The sequence below is a fragment of the Dendrobates tinctorius genome, unplaced genomic scaffold (genome assembly GCF_039654945.1).
Source record: "Dendrobates tinctorius isolate UK_male_01 unplaced genomic scaffold, ASM3965494v1 ptg000127l, whole genome shotgun sequence".
NCBI lineage: Eukaryota > Metazoa > Chordata > Amphibia > Anura > Dendrobatidae > Dendrobates > Dendrobates tinctorius.
In genome coordinates, this window is record NW_027361795.1 from 16410537 (window position 1) to 16418536 (window position 8000).

The following is an 8000-nucleotide window of genomic DNA, read 5'->3' on the forward strand; positions in this document are numbered from 1 at the left end:
GAGCTATTTCAATTTCTTTTTTTGAGTTTGGATTAAAAAAAAGCACAGAATCACACTTCCATAAAAAGCATGGTTTAGTCCAACTTCCCAAAATTACCTCGGCAACAATCGGGGAATGGTCTGAGAAAGATCTGGGTAGAATCTCTATCTTTTTAAACTTTGAAATTGAGAGAGAATCTGTCAAAAAAAGGTCGATCCTGGAAAAGGTCTTATGTGCTTCAGAAAAATGGGTGTATTCTCTAGAAGATGTGTTCAAACATCTAAAGACATCAAGATATTCGTGATTACTAAGCCATTGTTTAAGCTCCGGAAATGAAGACCTAGTGGGAGATGTTGAATCAATTAAGCCATTTGGGACAATATTAAAATCTCCAATTAGAACAGTGGTGCCTTTTTTAATCTCTTCAATTTTTTTGTCTAGATCGATAAAAAAACGCATTTGCCCATCACTGGGCGCGTAAATATTTACTATTGTAGTAAGATGATTATCAATCAAGCAAATTAAAATTAAGTACCTTCCTGCAGAGTCAGAGTATTCGCTGATGAGTTCAAATGCGACTGTGTTTCTAATTAAAATAAGTACTCCTGCCTTTTTCTTCTCGTTTAAAGATTTAAAAATATGCGGAAAGTTTTTGTTTTCGATCTTGGGATGCCCTACCTTCGCCAACTTAACCTCTTGAAGGCAAATAACATCCGCCTTACTGTTTCTAATCTCCCTCCATGTATAATACCTTTTGACTGGGCTATTTAACCCTCTCACATTAAACGATAAAATCTTAACCATAAATATAAACAATACAAACAATACAAAAGTACAAAATATGTAAAATACAAAATACAAATAAAGAGGAAGACTCTGCAACTTGCAGATACTCTTCCTAAACTGGGAAAGTTTGTGAAAGCCTCTCAGGGCCTCTGCATGTTAAAATATGGAGACATAACAAAATATACATCCTTGCATTCATCCAGGCGGTCCCCCTTCTTTATTCAGCGTTGCAATAAAGGACATACCCTCTTTGACAGAAAGAATTGAAACAACTCTTCCCTCATGATTAATCAGGAGTTTAACTGGGAAACCCCACCTGTATAATATCCCTTTTTTTTGTAGAAGTGTAGTGATCTCATTAAAGTTTTTCCTTAATTGGATTGTCTCTTTAGAGAGATCAGCAAATATTTTAATATGGTCAAATGGTTGAGGAAACTGCTTATTAATTTTAAGATAGTTTAGAAGCTTTTCTTTAGTTGAGAAAAAATGGAACCTCAAAATTGTGTCCCTAGGAAGTTCAGATGGTACAGATTGTGGGCGGGGGGAGTCTATGGATCCTGTCTATCATTAATTCCATATCCGGGATAGAGGGTAACATTTTTATCAAAAGTTCTTTGACATAATTTTGTAGATTATTTTGAGTTATTTTTTCCGAGATACCCCTTATTTTATTATTCCTTCTGCTACGATCCTCAAGGTCAGCCACCTTGTTACGCAAAAATTGTACCTCTTTGAGTATTCGTTTGTTCCTTTTGCATAGAAACTGAGGATTTTTCCAAAGTCTCTATCTTTTTTTCGTTTTTATCAATTCTGGTATTCATCACCTTTAAATTAGTCTGTAAAAGCTCAGTATGCTTACTAAGAGTAAGTTCTAATTTTTTATCCATGGCCACAATTAGCTCTTTAAGAGTCATCTTCCTGTGGATTGTTTTTTTCCAACCTGGGTCTGCTTTTATCAGGACTTTCAGAAGGAGAAGTTTCATAAAATTCCTCATCAGATTCAGATAAAACGGATTTACCTCCCTTATTACCCCCTTTTGTTTACTGACAGCTGAGATATCCATCTCTATCTGAATACTATCAAGCTCTTGTAGCAGTAACGTATTCACATCTCCTTTTTGATCAATTGAAATTCTAGGAGATTTCGGGGAAGAAGGGGGGTTAACAAGTAGAGCCTCATCTAATTTAGTAGTGTCTGTCCTTGATCTAGATTTGTCTCTTTGTTGCTTCGGTTTAGTATTTCTTTGACTCATTTTAAAATTATCAAACAGCAGTGTTGAAAAAAAAACTCCCAAATAAGCGAACAAAATCGTTTTACTCTACCTGGAAGCTCCTCAATTTTAAAATAAAATGGTTCAAAGACTATGAATCTATAGACCAAAGCTTTTTAGAAACAAATATGAGCCAAATACAATATTGATTAACCTATGTGGGAGAAAATAGTACTTTTATATATCCCAACCCAAAAGAGAAGTATCCAACATAAAATTAGTCTAAAATAATCTCTTTAGTCCCTGGCACAACCTAAGACTCAAGGTCACAAATAGTATCAATAAATGCAATGACTCTGAAAGTTTTCTCATTTAGGGAAAACAATTCCCCAAAACTAAGGACTGTAATGATTTTCCTGAGTATCAAATCCCAAACCCCATAGCAGAAGGCCCCAATTCTTGAAAGGTATCCCTCCTAATTCAGAATAGCATATATCCACAATAAGCATAAAAAAAATTGCGTATCCAGGAAACCGGTGTAGCTATGGCTCAAGAGCCAGTTCCCACAAGAGCCTCCACCGCCAACGATTTCAATCTGTTTCTCACCAAGAGGTAATCAAACCCGGCGCCCCTGTCTCCAAAGAGCCCAGAGGAACCGGTCAGATCCACAGTAATAATCCACAGGTGGTCGCTGCAGCAGAAACTCACGGCGGGTCTCGAAACAGCAGCCGCCGACAGTCAAGAACCGGCTCTCTCAGTACCTCCCACCACCGATGGCTTTAATAAAGAACTCTCCGAGAAATCGGTGGAGCCTGGCGTGCCCAAGCTCAAAACACTCGGAGGGAAGGTCCAAGTTCAATGAAACAGGCACTCACCTGATCCAAAGTCAGGGATGTCCACTGTTTTCAAACTTCAGCTGCGGATCTAGGGGGCGGCGGCCACAGCTATTAATCAGCTCCTGCAGCTCCTACCCCACCGATGATTTTAGCAAAGAACTTTTTGAATATTTAAAGGATCTCAAAGTGCCTGGTCTTGAATTGTTCAGGGAGATGATCTTTATTCGGATAAGCAGGCTCCCGTTGGAACCAGAGTTGCAGATGCCCGTGGTTGCCCAGGAAATATGGCGGATCCAAGAAACAGCCACTGCCTTCGTTTAAGAGCCGGCACAAAGAACCGGTTCCTCCAGCTCCTGACACCGCCGATGATTTTAATGTATAACATTCCAAAAACTCACCAGTTCTCGGCGTGCCCAGTCTTAAATCTCTCCCATGGGTTGTTCAGACCCAAAGGGACAGGCTCCCAAGTGATCTACCAACATAGATGTCCGTTACAACCAAAAATCCATAGCGGATCCAAGAAGCAGCCTCAGTTGTCGTATATGAACCGATACAAAGAATCGGCTCCTCCAGCTCCTGACACCGCCGATGATTTTAGTGTAGAACTTTCTGAAAACTCACCAGATCTCGGCGTGCCCGGTCTTGAATTGTTCAGAGGGATAGTCCAGATCCAGGGGAACAGGCTCCTGTGCAGTCTCAAACTGCAGGTACACGTAGCAAGCTGAAGTTCACAGCGGGTTCTGGATTTAGCAGCGGTTGTCATTCAGGAGCCGGATCCCCTAGCTCCCCCCACCGCCGATGATTTTCTCTTAAAACAACTTAGATAAGTCGCAAAACCCGACTTGCAGGATCTCAAGTTATTCAAGGAGGGAGTCTGGATCTTGTAGGCTAGGAGGAGGCCTCTTCCAGTCAGTCTGACCTCATTAAAACAGGGTGACTTGTTATCTGCTCCGGATCACCGGAGACTCAGGCTTCACCGCTGCTTCCTCACTGCAGGCCGCACTCCTATTCTTCTATATTCCGTTAAATAGGTGAATATAGGGAAATATCCCCACGGTCCAGGGGACGCCTGAAGTCCAAGGAAGGATTTTCCAGTACTGGATGCCTCCAGATAGTCGCTTTAAATCTTCGCTTCTTCAGAAGTCCCTAGGAGCTCTGCAATGGACGTCTCACCCCATCCACCAGCAGGACACGCCCCGCCTCTTTGGTGTACAGAGGATTTCATTTTTCGGATTTATCTTATCTCCATCGACTATTGAAATGGACCCGGCCAAGGTACAGGCCATTTATGATTGGGTTCAGTCTACTTCTTTGAAGACCCTCCAGAAGTTTTTGGGTTTTGCTAATTTCTATCGTAAATTTATAGGTAATTTTTCTGGTATTGTCAAACCACTCACTGATCTGACCAAGAAGGACGCTAATGTGCTGAATTGGTCCCCTGAGGCTATCTCAGCATTTCAGGAGCTTAAGCAGAGATTTACTTCAGCTCCAGTTTTACGGCAACCTGATGTCTCACTTCCATTTCAGGTGGAGGTAGATGCTTCTGAGATTGGTGCAGGAGCTGTTTTGTCCCCAAAAGACCCTGTGACTTCTAAGATGAATCCCTGTGCCTTCTTTTCTCGAAAGTTCTCCCCATCTGAACGCAACTATGACGTGGGGAATCGGGAATTGTTGGCCATGAAGTGGGCATTTGAGGAGTGGAGACATTGGTTGGAGGGAGCTAGACATCAAGTTGTGGTCCTCACCGATCACAAGAATTTGATTTATCTGGAGTCGGCCAAATGCTTGAATCCTAGACAGGCTAGATGGGCCTTGTTTTTCACGCGTTTTAATTTTGTGGTCTCTTATCTTCCGGGCACTAAGAATGTTAAGGCAGACGCCCTTTCTAGGAGTTTCTTTGCTGATTCTCTTAGTGTAACCGAGCCTACTACCATCCTAGGTGAGGGGGTAGTTCTTTCTGCCATTTCGCCCGATTTGAGACACGCCCTGGAGGAATTTCAGGAGGATAAACCTGAGTGTTGCCCTATGGGAAAATTGTATGTTCCTGACCAGTGGAGAAAGAGAGTGATGTCTGAAATTCATTGCTCCGCATTGGCTGGTCATCCAGGTATTTTTGGTACCAGAGATTTGGTGAGTCGGTCCTATTGGTGACCTGCCTTATCTCGTGATGTCAGGAATTTTGTACAGTCCTCTGGGACTTGTTCTTGGTCTAAACCCTGTTCTCGTTCTAGTGGGTTGCTGATGCCCTTGCCGGTGCCCAAGAGGCCATGGACCCATATCTCAATGGATTTTATTTCTGATCTTCCTGTCTCTCAGAGAATGACTGTTATCTGGGTGATTTGTGATAGATTTTCGAAGATGGTCCATCTTGTACCACTCCCAAAGTTGCCATCTTCTGCTGAGTTGGTGCCCTTGTTTTTGCAACAGGTGGTTCGGTTACATGGGATTCCTGAGAACATTGTGTCCGACAGAGGAGTCCAGTTTGTTTCCAGATTCTGGAAAGCCTTTTGTTCCAATCTGGGAATTCAGTTATCCTTCTCCTCCGTGTTTCATCCCCAGACCAATGGACAGACTGAGAGAACAAACCAGACCTTGGAGTCTTATTTGAGATGTTTTATATCTGCTGATGAGGATGATTGGGTCTCATTTTTGCCCTTTGCCGAATTCGCACAAAACAATAGAGCTAGTTCTGCCACTTTGATGTCACCCTTTTTCTGTAATTTTGGGTTTCATCCTCGATTCTCTTCAGGGCAAGTGGAATCTTCGTCCTGCCCAGGTGTGGACACTGTGGTTAAAAGAATGCAGCAGATATGGGACCAAGTGGTGGATAAGTTGTCACTCTCTCAGGAAAAGGCCCAGCGATTTTCCAACCGGCATAGGATCATTGGTCCCCGGTTTAAAGTGGGTGATATGGTTTGGTTGTTGTCTAAGAATATTCCTATGAAGGTTTCATCTCCTAAATTTAAGCCAAGATTTATTGGTCCTTATAAGATTTTGGAAATTCTTAATCCTGTTTCGTTTCGATTGGCTCTACCAGTTACGTTCAAGATCCATAACGTATTTCACAAATCTCTGTTGAAGTGGTTTGTTGAGCCAGTGGTTCCTATGGCAGCACCTCCTGGCCCTGTGTTGGTCGAAGGCAATGTGGAATATGAGGTAGAGAAAATACTGGATTCTCGTTTGGTTAGATGGAGACTCCAGTATTTGGTCAAATGGAAGGGTAATGGTCAGGAGGATAATTCTTGGGTCTCTGCCTCCGATATTCATGCCAATAGATTGGTTCGTGCTTTTCACCAGGCCCATCCTGATCGGCCTGGTGGCGTGGATAAGGGTTCGGTGACCCCTCCTCAAGGGTGGGGTACTGTTGTGAGTTCATTCTCTGGTTCACCAGTTGTGAGATCCCCTTCTGGACTCCCTCTGGTGGTGACAGGAGGTGGTGCAGCTGGTTTGATCAGTGGAGATCTGCCACCTGAGAATGAGGATGACGATTGGATCTCCGGATTCTCAGATTGGATTTAAGACAGCTGACGCCCTATTCAGTTGCTGGTGATTCCTTCTGGCTTGTCAGCTCTTGGTTTTCAGCTCTGTTCCAGTCATCTAAAGCTAAGTTTTTCTGCTAATGTTCACACTTGATTTTGTTGGTCTATTTAGTTTTTTGTGTGGTCTGCCAGCCCCGGCTGGGGGCTGAACTGAATTTTCACTCTTATTTATCTGTATTTTGCCAATTGGCTTTTTGTCCCTTACTAGTTCGGTCTCTTTTTGCTCTGTCTCAGAATATTTCAGAGTGCTGATATAGTGGGAGAAGTCTAGTGACTTCAGGGTTAATTTTCTATCAGAAGTGTTGGACATTATTTTTGTACGGTTTTTTGCAGGTTGCAGACAGTGTCTTCCCTTTCCTTTCCTGTCTAGTTTGTTTGGGCCCCATCATTTGCGCAGCCTATTTTCCTGCCTGTGTTTGTGCCTTCATCTTGTTTCACCGTCAATACATGTGTGGGGGCTATCTATTCCTTTGGGGTCTGCTCTGTGGCAGTTAGTTTTCCCTTTTCTTGCTTTAGGCTTATGTAGTCCTCCGGCCGTGACGAGGCATCTAGGTTCATCGTAGGCACGCTCCACGGCTACTGCTAGTTGTGTGGTAAGATCAGGGATCTGCAATCTGCATAGTTACCAACCACTCTGGTTTTCTGTGGCTTAGCTTGTTTTGCTTTTTTCTGAAGATACTGCAACCCTGAAGATACTGCAATGACGGGGCAATACATGAAGTGAACAGAGCAAGTTTTTTTCCATCTCCCTGTTCTAAAAATCTATTTAATATATGGTCCCCAGATAGGGGACGTATCAGATATTAAACTGATAAGAACGAGCGTGGTTCCCCCCACCACCTCTCAACTTTCTGCTGAGGCTCCCTCAGCAGACTGAAGCTGGCTTCTGCCACGCAGCTGTTAAATACTCTGGGCTGCCCATTGTGACACGTGATGCAATTGTTCCATTGGCCCATTGTGACACGTGATCCAATTGTTCCATTGGCCCATTGTGACACGTGATCCAATTTTTTAATTGGCCCATTGTGACGCTTCAAAGTGTTCCAAGAATAGAATACATTCTATCACAGGGAGCCTCAGCATACAGTTGGGGGGGTGGGTGGCGAACCACTCTCGTTCTTATCAGTTTAATATCTGATACGTCCCCATATATTAAATGGATTTTTAGAGCAGGGAGATGGAAAAATAGCTTGCTCTATTCACTCCATGTATCGCCCCTTCATTGCAGTATCTGCGGGGATGGTGCGCTCTCTCTAAACCGGTTTCTAAAAACAGACTGAATTGAATTGAAACCAAAACAAGTTGTCTTTTCAAAGCAATATTTGAATGCTTTTTTCAACTTTGGTTGCTCTGCATTAGTTTTTTCTTGGTCCATATTGCACGTTTCAAATTCCTTTGGCTTGATTTAACTTGACCAACTCTGCTACGTCAAGTATTATTCACCTCTATATGGAAGGCATTGTCTTGTATTCAATCTGTAATTTAAATATTTATCTATCTCGGCCTTTGCTGCTTGGTAGGTACAGGTGTGATAAGCTGCAGTTATGTGTTTCGCTTTGGATAGATACATTTCTGCACACCCACCTGCTACAAGGCCTGCAGCCCCTTGCCCTCATTACTTCCCGCCTTAATTCAAATATCCCATGGG

General features: G+C 42.8%; 2 pseudogenes; one reads left to right on the forward strand and one right to left on the reverse strand.

The window, feature by feature from the left end:
- Positions 1–7022: 7022 nt before the first annotated feature.
- On the reverse strand, positions 7023–7203 carry LOC141047502 (U2 spliceosomal RNA; annotated as a pseudogene).
- A 255-nt stretch (positions 7204–7458) lies between these two features.
- Positions 7459–7605, forward strand: LOC141047501 (U2 spliceosomal RNA; annotated as a pseudogene).
- Positions 7606–8000: the final 395 nt, after the last annotated feature.